Below are 15,008 nucleotides of genomic sequence, written 5' to 3' on the forward strand. Positions count from 1 at the left end.
ATACTGACATTTGGCAGGGTTCTTCCAGATAATTTTGTTTTGATGCTTTGTGGATGGGCGGCTTCAGGGGTTTTTTTCATTTCCCAGTTCTTTCACAAGAGCAAGGAGGAGGGAGAGAGAGACAGAGGGATGAATTACCACAAGGATGGAATTGGCAGGCATTGGGAGGTCAGCTACTCTTGATCTGGGCTTGGCTCTGTATACTGAAGCCCCCCAGAGCTCTTCTGACAAAGGGTGGGTTTCTTGCAGCACTGAGATGTGGCAGTGAGAAGGAGGAAGGGAAAAGAAAGTGAAAAAAAAAATAGAAAAACAAAGAATTCTTGAGGTCCTGATAAACAGTTCCACAATGCCACAATATTAAATATTTGACAAAATCCACTGCCCTGAACGGTTCATGTTTCCAAACTTGAGGCATGGTTCTTTAAAAAACGTGAAAGCTTTGATGTTCTTCGGCTCAAAGAACAAAAATGAATCTAGGAGGGGGGGAAATAGGATTCTGTTCCTTCCCTTAGATCTCACAATGTTTATCTATCTTGTCTTTGAAGTCTGGTAAACTGATTTTCTGTTCTGAGGAAAATCTATAATGTATAAACACCAAGAGCATCCCTAGATTATTGAAGGTTTTTTTTTTCTGGAGTGGAAAACCCCAGCTCTGTGCAGGGAATTGCTTTAGTTATTGAAAAATAGGCTCTTATGCCACCATCACTTTGCTATTTGGGAGCAAATTTCCATGCCACTTTTCATCAAGCCCTCTGGAGAAGGTATCAGATCAAAAGTATTTAATGACCCTGTCAGACAAAAGCCCGAGTGATGTCTCTTTGACAGGACAGCTGAGAGGACAGTGAAATGTGTAGATGAAAAGCCTCACAGATGAGTTTGCCCCATACTCTAGAAAGCTGAGGATGTGGGAGTAAGAATCAGACTGCCACTGTGTGCCAGTCTCTCCTTCTGCCCACACTGATTTGTGGGGGTTTCTCTGGGTGATGAAGGAAGCTCTCCCATGCTTTCATGTGGCCAGAAGTTTCTGGGAGTCTGGGTATGTGGCAGGCCACTGCTGCTCAGAAGGGTACCCAAGCCACCCTGTTCTCTCTGGTGCAGAGGCCAAGCCAAAGCCCCCAGGAATCACATCTTCGGGTTCAGAAGGGAATTGCTGAGGATAGTGAATATAGACTTTTCCCCCTCTCCCCTTTCAAGGGCACAGGTGAGTATCTGAATTTTGGAAATAATAATATACTAAGTGACTCCGATCCAACCCCTGAGATTGGCTTCGAAGCAGTCGCTCTCTCCTGTTTCCCTGTCTGCTCTTTCACTTGCTGCTTCACAGCCCCCGCTTTTCACTCCTTTGCTCTTGACTTATCCGCCGAACCTCAATTTTCCCCAGCTCTGAGCTGCCCTAAAATCCCACCAGCCATCCGTAGTCTTGTTGTTCAGCCAGTCACGGACTGAAAATGTGTCATATTACAGAAAACGGTCCCCGGAAAAGCTCAGCCCATTACTTTAATTCAGTCCAAGTGTGTCAGCTACACTGTTGTAGAGGGCACCTAACTTAACTTACCTGTATATATGTATATATGATTGTACATATTTATTACTCTATTTATTTATTTTACTTGTACATATCTATTCTATTTATTTGATTTTGTTAATATATTTGGTTTTGTTCTCTGTCTCCCCCTTCTAGACTGTGAGCCCACTGTTGGGTAGGGACCGTCTCTATATGTTGCCAACTTGGACTTCCCAAGCGCTTAGTACAGTGCTCTGCACACAGTAAGCGCCAATAAATACGATTGATTGATTGATTGATTGGATATGGGCAGTTACTCCCTGTTTTCAGAGTGGCTTTCTATCTGGGCTGATGGGAAGCTATCAGTCAGATCCTGACAGCTGTGATCTTCAATGCTTTTGTGACCCTTCTGGGAGATGCAGTGACACTTCACAGAGGCATTCAGGGAGCTGGGACGGTCATCTGGTAATTGGTCCTCTGGGGACCTCAAATTGTCATGGTCCCACCCCCAGGGTCTCCCTTAAATATAGGGAGGCACCTCCTCACCCTACAGGACCAGGCCAATTAAATGCTAAGGTGCGAATATCCTTCATCTGCTGGTTTGAGGTGATGGTTCACCTCCTGAGCCAATGCCAGTGAGAAGCAGTGTGGCTTAGTGGAAAGAGTATAGGCCTGGGGGGTCAGGGGACCTGGGTTCTAATCCTGGCTCGGCCACTTGCCTGCTGTATGACCTTGGGCATATCACTCTCTTCTCTGAGCCTCAGTTACATCATCGGTAAAACGCTGACTGAATCCTTCTCCTTCCTTCAATCAATCAATCAATCAATCAATCAATCATATTTATTGAGCGCTTACTGTGTGCAGAGCACTGTACTAAGCGCTTGGGAAGTACAAGTTGGCAACATATAGAGACGGTCCCTACCCAACAGTGGGCTCACAGTCTAGAAGTCCTTCCTAGACTGAGTTCATGTGGGACAGGGACTGAGTCCAACCTGATTATCTTGTTTCTTCCCCTGCACTTAGTACAGTGCTTGGTCCATAGTAAGCACTTAGCAGATATTGTTTTTATAATGGAAATATTTAAAAATAATGCACGGATGTGTTTGTGGATGCCAATATTACTACTGGCCTCGTTGCCCTTACATCCAAGTTCATAGAGTTTCCAGGCCTCATTCGTTTCCAAAGTCAGCATTTGGATAACATTTGACCTTTGCTACAGTTTTAATCGAGTTGCCTGAGAGACTTAGCAATTCACTTCAAGGGGAAAGCAGATTTTCAGTTCCGAGAGACACTCAGCCTGCCTCCACTAACTTTCATATATTGTTCTTTGGATCTTGCTCTTGGTTGGGAAATGTTCAAGAGTGAGCATTTTTAAGAAACCACAACTATTTAAAGGCACCTCTTGCTTAGGAGTCAGTTTCCAGGATGAGACACGGATCCTCAACGCAGCTGGATTGGGGTGGGCCATCTTTGAGAAACTCTTCTGGGCCATATTAACTATTAGCTCTTTGGCCATAGTGACAACTAGCTTTGGGACACTCATTCCTCTCACCTATCAGAGGTTCTGACTCAGGAGAACAAGGGAAATAGAGGAAGTGTTATGGTGTTAAATTGGGTATAAAAATTATAATTGTAATAACTGTGATATTTGTTAAGTGCTTAATATTTGCTGGGCACTGTACTAAGTGCTGAGTTAGATTCAGGATAATCAGGTTGGGCAAAGTCACTGACCCACATTCAACTCTCAGTTTAGGAAAGGAGGGAGGATTTAATCCCTATTTTACAGATGAGGTAACTGAAGCCCAAGGAAGCGAAGTGACTTGCCCAAGGTCACACAGCAGAATCACGGCTCTACTGCTTGTCTGCTGTGTGACCTTGGTTAAGTCACTTCACTTTTCTGGGTCTCAGTTACCTCGTCTCTAAAATGGGCATTAAGACTGAAACCAAGATGGGACAGGGACTGTGTCCAACCTGGTTAATTTATATCTGTCTCAGTGCTCAGTACAGTGCCTGGATTGTACTAAACAGTTAGCAAATACCATTAAAAAAAAGTGGCAGAGCAGGGATTAGAATCCAGGTCCTTCTGACTCCCAGGACTGTGCTCTTTCCAGTAGGCCACGCTGCTTCTCAGTGAATGATGGTGATGATGGTATTTGTTAAGCACTTACTATGTGTGAAGCACTGTTCTAAGCGCTGGGCACTGTTCTAAGCGCTGGACTCCAGGATTCAGCTCTTCAGAGCATTCCTGGAGGGGAATCCAAACCCTCAGCAGCCTCTCAGAACCACTCTGACTTTCTGAGGGTCATCTGAATCAAGCTTCCAGGACCAACCTCTTCCCTCGGGTAGAACCAGCATCTTGAGAGGTGGGGAGGAGGGCCAGGGCAGAGCTCAATTTAGCCAATTCTACCAGTTCTATTGTATCACACTCTCCCAAGCGCTTAGTACAGTGCTCTGCACTCGGCAAGGTCTCAGTAAATATGACTGATTGATTGATCGGACTCTGCACGCCATAATTGCTCAATTAGTACCACTGACTGATTGAATGAGCGCCCTTAGTGAGCCTCTTGATCTCCCCCATGGGCAGAGGCACCAGAAGGGCATTCCTCTGCCTGTCTTCAACGGATTAAAAAGAGCCTTGGTTTGAAGTGGAAAAGCTTGTGATAGGTGGTTAGGAGGAGGGAGAGAGAGTCAGCTCCTACTCTGAAACCCAGCCAGCCACACCGCTTTAGCCTCACAGCTGCTAATTCACATCCAGGCTCCTTGGGTTTGGTCAAAGCTCACCATTTCGCTTCCAGACTCCCAGCCCAAGAAAACATTTTTTTTTCTCCCCTTCGGAACAGATTACAGCCTCCGGGGGAGGAAAGAGATCTGGAAGGAAGGATTTGGGTGGGGCCTGTCCAGACTGCATTCCAGCTACTGGTTAGAGGTCCACGGCTCAAGGCTGCTCAATAGCCTTTAGAGAGCACTGAGCTGTGTGGGTTACCTTCCCTAGGGGATTAAAGAACAGAAAAGCTTTCAACAGGGCTGAAGGAGATGGAGGAAATGTACTTATTTTGAATGAAACATCTCCAGATGGAAAACATTTTGGCAGCTTATAATAATAATGGCATTTATTAAGCACTTACTATGTGCAAAGCACTGTTCTAAGCGCTGGGGAGATTACAAGGTGATCAGGTTGTCCCTCGTGGGGCTCACAGTCTTAATCCCCATTTTACAGATGAGGTAACTGAGGAACAGAGAAGTTAAGTGACTTGCCCAAAGTCACACAGCTGACTTTTGGTGGAGGTGGGATTTGAACCCATGACCTCTGACTCCAAAGCCTGTGCTCTTTCCACTGAACCTCGCTTCTTACTGTTTCCTTCATTACTTCAACCTCTCTCCCTTTCCTCAAAGCCCACCTTTAAGGAGCAGCATGGCTCAGGGGAAAGAGCATAGTTCTGGGTGTCAGAGGACCTGGGTTTTAACCTTGCCTCCACTGTTTACCTGCTGTGTGACCTGGGGGAAGTCACTTCACTTCTCTGTGCCTCAGTCCCCTCATCTGAAAAATGGGGATTCAATACATGCTCAATCAATCAATCATATTTGTTGCATGCTAACTGTGTACTGCAGAGCCCTATCTTAAGTGCTGCCTACTTAGACTGTGAGCCCCATGTGGGATCTGATTATCTGCTATCTACCCTAGTGCTTAGTACAGTACTTGGTACATAGTAAGTGGTTAACAAATACTACAATAATAATACTTATTATTATTTATTATTATTACTCCCCTAAAAAGCCTTTCTGGAGTGGGTGATAGCAGAAAGTCTTCCTTCCACCCTGTATTCTGGCAAGGGAGATTTACAAAATGTAAAGACAGAATGGATATAATAATAATGTTGCTATTTATTAAGCACTTACTATGTGCCAAGCATGGTTCTAAGCGAGGGGGTTGATACAAGGTAATCAGGTTGTCCCACGTGGGGCTCCCAGTCTTCATCCCCATTTGACAGATGAGGTCACTGAGGCACAGAGAAGTTAAGTGACTTGCCCAAAGTCACACAGCTGATGAGTGGCAGAACCAGGATTAGAACCCACGACCTTTGACTCCCAAGCCCGGGCTCTTTCTGCCAAGCTATGCTGCTTCTCCTGGATGAATCCATCCTTAGACTGTAAACTCTTTTGTAGCTCTGCAAGTCTCAGCTGACCTTAATCAATCAACCGTATTTGTTGAGCACTTACTATAGAATTAGAAGATGAGATCCTGTTCTTAAGGAGCTTTCAGTCTAGTGGGGAGCTTAAATAAGGTATGGCAAAGGTGAACATTACGTGTGCCCCCAAGACCTCCTGAACGACTAAGGGAGGCAAGTGTGGTGTAGGGGTAATTGCGCTAGTCTGGTACACAGAGGACCTGGATTTAAGTCCAAACTCCAGCCTGCTGGGTGACCTTGGGTAAGTCTCTTAACCTCTCTGAATCTTAGCTTCCTCATCTGTGAAAAGGGGTGAGTCATACCTACCTTTCTACATACCTCACAGCATTGTTATGAGGACAAAAATTAGATCAATCCATTAATCAATTGTATTTGCTGAGCACATGCAGAGCACTGTACTAGGCATTTGGGAGAGCACACTACAGTAGTGTTGGTAGACATGATATCTACCTACAAGGAGCTTACAGCCTCCCAGAGCTTAGAACAGTGCTCCAGCGCTTAGAGCAGTGCTTTGCACATAGTAAGCGCTTAACAAATGCCATTATTATTATTATTATTTATTGAGGAGGTCATGTGAGAGTGCTTTGGGAATAAAAGACCTATATAAAATTTTTAAAAAAGACTAAGGAACTGATCCTTTATCTTTTCTTACTCCGTTTGTTCATCCCTGATTCCCAGTCCCACAGCACTTTCAAACATAGACGTAATTTATTTATATTACTATCCATCTCCCCCTCTGGACTGAAAGCTCACTGTGGGCAGGGAATGTGTCTGTTATATTGTTATATTGTACTCTCCCAAGAACTTAGTATGGTGCTCTCCCCAGAGTAAGGGCTCATTGAATGATTGATTGATTTTCTGTATGTGATTTCCAGGTGTGTGTGTGACTGCCTGGTTATATGCAGTTCGTGATGATTCTGATCAGAAAGTGCCACGAAACCAACAGAACCTAAAGGTAACCAATAGAAGCAGGGTGGCCAAGTGGAAAGAGCATGGGCCTGGGAATCAGAAGGACTTGTATTCTAATTCTGACTCTATCACTTGTCTGCTGTGTGGCCTGGGTCAAGTCACTTCACTTCTCTGTGCCTCAATTACCTCATCCGTAAAATGGGGATTAAGAATGGGAGCCAAGCTGATTATCTTGTATCTTGAGAAGCAGCGTGGTTCAGTGGAAAGAGCCCGGGCTTTGGAGTCAGAGATCATGGGTTCAAATCCCGGCTCTGCCAATTGTCAGCTGTGTGACTTTGGGCAAGTCACTTAATAATAATAAGAATGATGGCATTTATTAAGCGCTTACTATGTGCAAAGCACTGTTCTAAGTGCTGGGGAGTTTACCAGGTGATCAGGTTGTCCTACGGGGGGCTCACAGTCTTAATCCCCATTTTACAGATGAGGTAACTGAGGCCCAGAGAAGTGAAGTGACTTGCCCAAAGTCACACAGCTGACAATTGGCGGAGCCGGGATTCGAACCCATGAACTCTGACTCCAAAGCCCGTGCTCTTTCCAGTGAGCCACTTCACTTCTCTGGGCCTCAGTTCCCTTATCTGGAAAATGGGGATTAAGACTGTGAGCCCCAAGTGGGGCAACCTGATCACCTTGTATTCCCCCAGTGCTTGGAACAGTGCTTTGCACATAGTAAGTGCTTAACAAATACCATTATTATTATTATTATTATTGTTACCTATCTCTGTGCTTATTACAGTGCCTGCCTCACAGCGAGTGCTTAACAAATACCATAACAAAGAAAACCCCAAGAAACCTTGACCTGGGAGCCAGTGATTGGGGACACTGGGAGCTGGGGCAGGGGAGGAGGAGGAGGAGGTGAAGAAACTGGAGAAAGGAACTCTGAGGAAGGAGAGGAAAGAGGTTATGCAGTCGGCCTGGCTTTGCCAGAATAAAATCCCTGTATAAATTTTGCAATCCAAATCTTAAAGCATCAGTGGCTTTCAGTCCTTAAGATCCTTCTCCTCCCCTTTGATGTCTAGAATAGTAAAAAGCCTCTGACACTCGTATTTTTCCTTCCTCCCAAGTCTCAGTAAGCACCTTAGTTCAGTTTACTTAAATCTTCCACAGATTTCTTATAAAAACCGTTGTGATCCTCTCTTTTCTCAGACACCTTATAGTACTCCTCAAGCCATATGCTCTAAACTCAGTGTTCAGAAAGACTTTTCTCAATAGGTATTTGCAGGGTGGAGGAGAGGGATGGCAAATACTATTCCCCTACTCACTTTTCCTAATATGATATTGTGAAGCCTGAGCAGTCCCTTGTGTCTTTCTGATGTAATTCGCAGGCCACCACTCTCTTTGTTTCCTTCCTCAGTTATCCATTTAATTATGGTAATTATTAATTACCGTCGACACATCAATAGGTAGATACAAGCTAATCAAGTCTCTGCCCCACATGGGGTTCACCATCTAAGTAGGAAGGGAGTAGGATTTAATCCCCATTTTACAGACGAAGAAACTGAGGCACAGAGAAGTGAAGTGATTGGGTCTCACAGTCTGAGAGGGAGAACAGATGAGGAAACTGAGGCAAAGAGAAGTGACTTGTCCAAGGTCACCCAGGAGACAAGTGGCAGAGTCAGGATTAGAACACAGGCTCTTTCCCCTAGGTCACGCTGCTTCTCTTCATTTTTCTCTATTTCCCCTTCTTTCCCTTCCTCCCTGCTTTGCCCTGGCACCTTCTGTGCAATTCCTACGCCCTCCTGTATTAGATCACCTCCGCCCACCGGGATCCTGGCATTTCCCTGGAGAAAACAAGTCAAGCCTTGTCCTGTTCATGTCTGCTCTGTGACCTTGGGGAAGTCAGTTCACTTCTCTGGGCCTCATCTGTAAAATGGGGATTAAGACTGTGGGCCCCATGTGGGACACGTGGACTGTGTCCAACCTTATTAACTTGTATCTACCCCAGCACTCAGAACAGCACTTGACAGGTAGTAAGTGCTTAACAAATACCATTATTATTATTATTCCTTCCTCCTCCTTCGATTGTTTCTACTGCTCTGCTATGCTAGAGAGGCCCAGCTCAGATTATGAACTCCCTGAGGGACAGAGACATGGCTAATTCCCACCCGTATATTCTTCCCTTGTGCTCTGCATGCAGTATGTGCTTAATAAATATCACTATTTCTACTCAGTCCCCATCTACCCACAGACACTCGTAGTGGCAGGATAAAGGCCCTCTAATCCTGTAAAGGATCTCTCAAGAGGCAGTCAGGTGGAAACACTCTGACCTCATTAGGTGATTAGGCCTTGGGAAGCAGCTGTGAACACCAGCTTGGGAATTAACAGGAAATTAACAAGAGAAGGGAGGTAGAAGTGCCCTGGTTTGTGCCCAAGGTAGGGGATGTGGATTCCCAACTCTGCTGAGAAGAAATCCTGAGAAGCTGAGGCTGAAGAAGAAGGTAAGTCCTCTACTTGTGGAGAGAGTTATTGGGAGATGCAGAGAGTACTACAAATTGAAGTCAGACTGAGGAGATTGGAGACTTGTTAGAGAGAAGTAGCTGGCTGGCTCCAAGTTGGATATTAGGTAGTTGTTGGTGTTTCTTGGGAGTCTGAGGCCAAGAGTTTCTCTGGCCAGAGGTTTGGTGAGGGGATCACTCTAAATGTAAAGTTACAGCCAAGCTCACTGATACCAAACAAATTACAGGAGTCTGTGCTGCCTGCCTGGAGTGAGGAGGCTGAGGAAGCTCTCTAAGCTATGGAATTTCCTTCTTGCACATGTATGTGGTCAATGAAGCCTCTAGGAGTTAAGTAGTCCAAGTAGGTTTCTGTTGCTGTTGAGAACTTCTGGGATTTATATTTTCTGCCTATAAATCTTAGACCTGATTTGTGTTGATATCCAGTCCAGGTAACAATGGCTCCAAGCAAGCTGTTCCACCTCAAATGTTCAATGAAGGTGCCAAAAAGACCCAGCCCAGGATTCAGGTCTGATTCAGTTGAGTAGGGGAAAGAAATCTGGCTCTGACACCCAATATGAAATGAAAATGAGTTGCTGCTTGAGAAATGTTGGTTGGCTCTGGAGACGTAAATCTGTACAGTTCTCCTTCAAACATTTACTAAAATACTTTGCTCACAGTAAGTACTTAAATACCACTGATCTGGTTGTTCTGGGAATAGCTGGGGGAACTTCTGGGCCCCTTGGGTTAACTGCTCATCACCTTGAGCAGTAACTGCTAAGGGCTTAGAAACTGCATTTTAAGATGTACTCAGGGCAAACTTACCTCTGGCACAAGAAGTTTCCAGAAACATAATTGGCCCTTTAGACCATTTTTAAAAATAACTTTTAACAGAGGCAGTCTGAGCTGGTTTTTGCCAGGTGTAAAGATCACTCCTGTACATGTTAATCCAAGTGATTCCCTACACCTGCTGTTTCTGTCTTAACTTCCTCCCCCTCTAAGACCCTCTCAGAACCTCCTCATCATTCTGAGCACAAAATCCCGGTGTGTCTGCCTTAGTTATATTCCAGGCTACTTAACACCCTAATCTCCCTTCCATTTCCTACTTTGCCTGGACAAATCTCCTCACTTTTTCCCTCTTGTCCACCCTTTTCCTACCCTGCTGCCTTTGCCCCTAAATGTGAGAAGAAACGTGACCTAGTGGAAAGGAGTACTGGGCTGAGAGTCAGAGGCTCTGGGTTCTAATTTGACTGTGCCACTTATCTGCTGTTGAGCAAGACACTCAACTTCTTTGTGCCTGTTTACATCATCTGTAAAATGGTGATTGACTATATATTATATCTATAATTCTATTTACTTATATTGATGCCTGTCTACTAGTTTTGTTTAGTTGTCTATCTCCCCCCTTCTAGATTGTGAGTCTGTTGTTGGGTAGGGATTGTCTCTATCTGTTGTTGAATTGTACTTTCCAAGCGCTTAAGACAGTGTTCTGCATACAGTAAGTGCTCAAATACGACTGAAAGAATGAATGAAAGACTGTGAGCCTTGTGGGACAGGGCCTGTGTTCAACCTGTTTAAATTTTATCTAGTACAGTTTTTAGTGCAGTGCCTGGCACACACCGAGTCAGTGCTTAGAACAGTAATTGGTGCAAAAGCCTATAACCACCACAGTTGTTGTTGTTATATGAATACAATGCAGTGTGATCAAAACCGCTTGAGGCTACAAGTTCCCAGAATAATAATTATTGTATTTAAGGATTTACTCTATGCCACACCCTGTAATAATAATAATTATAATATAATAATTATAATTATTATGGTACTTGTTAAGCACTTACTATGTGCCAAGCACTGTTCTAAGCACTGGGGTAGATACAAGGTAAATAGGTTGGACACAGTCACTGTCCCACATGGGGCTCACAGTCTTAATTGGCATTTTACAGATGAGGTAACTGAGGCACAGAGAAGTGAAGTGACTTGCCTGAGGTCGCACAGCAGGCATGTGGTGGAGCCTGGGTTAGAACTGCCAGACCTGGCTCTTTCCACTAAGCCATGCTACTTCCATAGCACTGTACTAAATGCTAGGATAGATAGCAAGTTCATCGGGTTGGGCAGAGTCCCTGTCCCACCTGGGGCTTACAGTCTAAACAGGAGGGTGTAGGATTTAATCCCCAATTTACAGGTAAGAAAACTGAAGCCCAAAGAAATTAGGTGATTTGCCCAAAGACCCCCGGCAGACAAGTGGGCGAGGTGGAATTAGAATCCAGGTCCTGTGACTCCCAGCCCCAAGCTCTTTTCACTAGGCTGTGCTGCTGCTCAGCAGTATATGCCTCTTTGCTGTAATTATTGCTGGGAATGGGGGAGGAGGGGCAGAGGTGCCTTAAATTATTATCTGGATACTGATAATAACACAGATAATTCTGTGATGCCAGGGCAACAAGTCAGTGAGTGAACGAGGCAATTGCCCCGGGGATGCTGACCATTTGTGAGGTTTTGCATATGGGAGGGGTCTATGTGAACAGGGATCTGGAATGAGAGGGCAATGGAGAGGGCCAGGAGTCCTCCTAGAGCAACATTCTCCTCACTCTCGGCTTCAAGGCTGTCCATCACCTTGCCCCCTCCTACCTCACCTCCCTTCTCTCCTTCTCTAGCCCAGCCCGCACCCTCCGCTCCTCTGCCGCCGCTAACCTCCTCACTGTGCCTCGTTCTCGCCTGTCCCACCATTGACCCCTGGCCTGGAATGCCCTCCCTCCGCCCATCCACCAAGCTAGCTCTCTTCCTCCCTTCAAAGCCCTACTGAGAGCTCACCTCCTCCAGGAGGCCTTCCCAGACTGAACCTCCTTTTCCTCTTCCCCTCCCCATCCCCCCCGCCCTACCTCCTTCCCCTCCCCACAGCACCTATTTATGTTTGTACAGATTTATTACTCTATTTCACTTGTACATATTTACTTTTCTCTTTATTTTGTCAATGATGTGCATCTAGCTTTGATTCCATTTATTCTGATGACTTGACACCTATCCACATGTTTTGTTGTCTGTCTCCCCCTTCTAGACTGTAAGCCCGTTGTTGGGTAGGGACCGTCTCTATATGTTGCCAACTTGTACTTCCCAAATGCTTAGTACAGTGCTCTGCACACAGTAAGCACTCAATAAATACGATTGAATGAATGGCGTTATGTGGAATGTTGTGTGCACACCCAACAAGAGCAGAATGATGTCAAAAAGAACGTTGTTCCAGATGCTCAATGTAACAATGATGGTGTGCAGAATTCAAGGGGGCAGCTTGCTTTTCCCTGTCTCTAACCCCGTATCCAACACCTGGCAATTATCCACTATAACTTGGTTCCAGAAATTTATCCTAAGCACTGATCCGGCCCTCCTCTTTGGGGTGAGACTCATTTACACAGAGCTGGGTGGGCCGACTTTCCCTCCCTTCCTTTCTGCCTCCCTCTTCCTGAAGCATTCGTAGTAAGTCTGGGCAAAATCTGATGGCTGGATGGCTGCCTTGAACGCAAAGATTGACTCACCTTCCTTTCAAATATGCACAGCTGTGCCTGTATGTGTGCATGTCCGGTTCCATGGGCGGTGCATTCTTTGCGTCTAATCCGTTTGACTGGCGTGAGGACAGCAAGAAAGCATTCACAGCTGCATAAAGAATTCTTGGTGGTGGTGCTTTTCCTCTTTTACCCTTTAAATGTTCAACGAGGTTTTTAATTTATTATGCGTCACAGGAACTCAGCCAGGGCGGTAGATATGGCACTTCCCGTGGAGACGGAGGAGGAAGCCTAGGCCCAGAGAGGTTAAAATGATTTGCCCAGGGCTTAAAGCAAGGAAGTGACAGCATTTAGGAACCTATTCAGCAGCTGGGTACACATCTGGGAGCTTATAAACAGTATATTTCTAATACTGTGAAGCCTCACAAACTTGGATGAGAGGAGGAACTCTGTGTGAATTGGTGAAAAGGCGGAATTAAGAAATGAAAGGTGGTTTTCTCCTGGTACCCTCTACTGGGATCTGGGTGACTCTTTGAAGCTTTTGGAGCCCCAAGAAGGTATGTCTGAGAACTTTAACATTTAAGGGTTCCCTTTTTCTATATCAATCAATGGTTTTTACTGGCTTTGCTTACTGTGTGCAGAGCACTGTACTAAGTGCTTGGGAGAGTACAGTAGAATAGAGTTAGTAGACACATTTCCTGTCCACAATGAGCTTACAGTCTAGAAGGGGAGGCAGACATTAATGTAAATAATTTATAATATATAACATAGATGTTTACATAAGTATTGTGGGGTGAGAACCAAATGCCCTAAAATCACAGATCCAAGTGCATATGCTTAACTTCCCCCTTAGAGTGGAAGCTTCTTAAGGACAGGGCCATGTCTGATTTTTAAATACAAGCATAAGAGGTGTCACATAGGGTCAGACCAGTGGTCCACACAGCCCCATAAATTGTCTGACATCATAAATGTCCTTTGGATTTAAAGAAGACACCACTGATGGTGAAGTTCACCTGTGAGTGCATATATAGCTGAAAAACCCAATGCAGGTTCTAATCCCAGCTCCGCCACAAGTCTGCTGTGTGACTTTGGGCAAGCCAATTCACTTATCTGTGCCTGTTACCAACTGTAAAATGGAGATTAAGACTGTTAGGCTCATGTGCGACATGGACTGTGTCTAACCTGATTTGCTTGTCTTTACCCCAGTGCTTAGTGGAGTGCCTGTCACATGGTAAATGTTTAAACACCATTTTAAAAAAAATCAGATTGGACATGGTCTCTGCCCCTCATGGGGTTCATAACTTGAGTGGGAACAGATATTAAATCCCAATTTTACAGATGAGAAAAGAGAAGTTGAGACTTGCCTGCGAACACACAGCTGGCAACTGTCAAAGCAGATTGTCTCTGTTGCCAAAATGTACTCTCCAGTGCGGTGCTCTGCACACAGTAAGCGCTCAATAAATCCGAATGAATGAATGAATGAACCCTGGTCCTCTGTGTCCCAAAGCCCAAGCTCTTTAATGTTTCCCTGATCTCCAACATTAAAGCAATGTTCACCTCAACACAGCCTCTCTGGGCGGTATGTGAAGTCAATCAATTATTGTGTGCAGAATATTGTTACTTAACACTCGGATATCCTGCTCAGGATCAACCAGTGTGGCTTACTGGAAAGAGCCTGGGCTTTGGAGGCAGAGGTCATGGGTTCAAAACTCTGCTCTGCCAATTGTCAGCTGTATGACTTTGGGCAAGTCATTTCTCTGTGCCTCAGTTACCTCATCTGTAAAATGGGGATTAAGACTGTGAGCTCCCCGTGGGGCAACCTGATCACCTTGTAACCTACCCAGCACATAGTAAACGTTTAATAAATGCCATTATTATTATTATTATTTGAGTGCTTACAGTAAGGACAGCAGGCTACCCAAGCTGAGATCCCAGAGTGAACTGAAGTGAGGAATATTGTGCTTGAAAATCAGGAGAGGGTTAGAACAAGCAGGAGACCAAGAAGCAAGAGCAAACAGCCAGAGGCACTGCAGGTGGAAGACCTATTAGAGCAGTAAACGGCAATATTTAGCGTCATAAAGATAATAATGATGGCATTTAAGTGCCTGCTATGTGTCAGGCACTGTTCTACTCGATGGGGAACATACAAGGTAATCAGGTTGTCCCACATGGGGCTCACAGTCTTAATCCCTATTTTACAGATGAGGGAACTGAGGCAAAGAGAAGTTGTGACTTTCCCAAACTTGATAATTATAGTACTATGCATTTACTATTGTCAAGCATCATGCAATGTGGAATGGATTGTTGGGTGCACGTAGGACTTTTTAGCCACAAGGCACACTTAGGATTCAGCTCTCCTCATCAGTAACATCAACAAGCAATGGTGTTTACCGATCTTCTGGTGTGCAGAGCATGTTCATCAGAG

Source organism: Tachyglossus aculeatus, chromosome 10, assembly GCF_015852505.1.
Source record: "Tachyglossus aculeatus isolate mTacAcu1 chromosome 10, mTacAcu1.pri, whole genome shotgun sequence".
NCBI classification, from domain to species: Eukaryota; Metazoa; Chordata; class Mammalia; order Monotremata; family Tachyglossidae; genus Tachyglossus; species Tachyglossus aculeatus.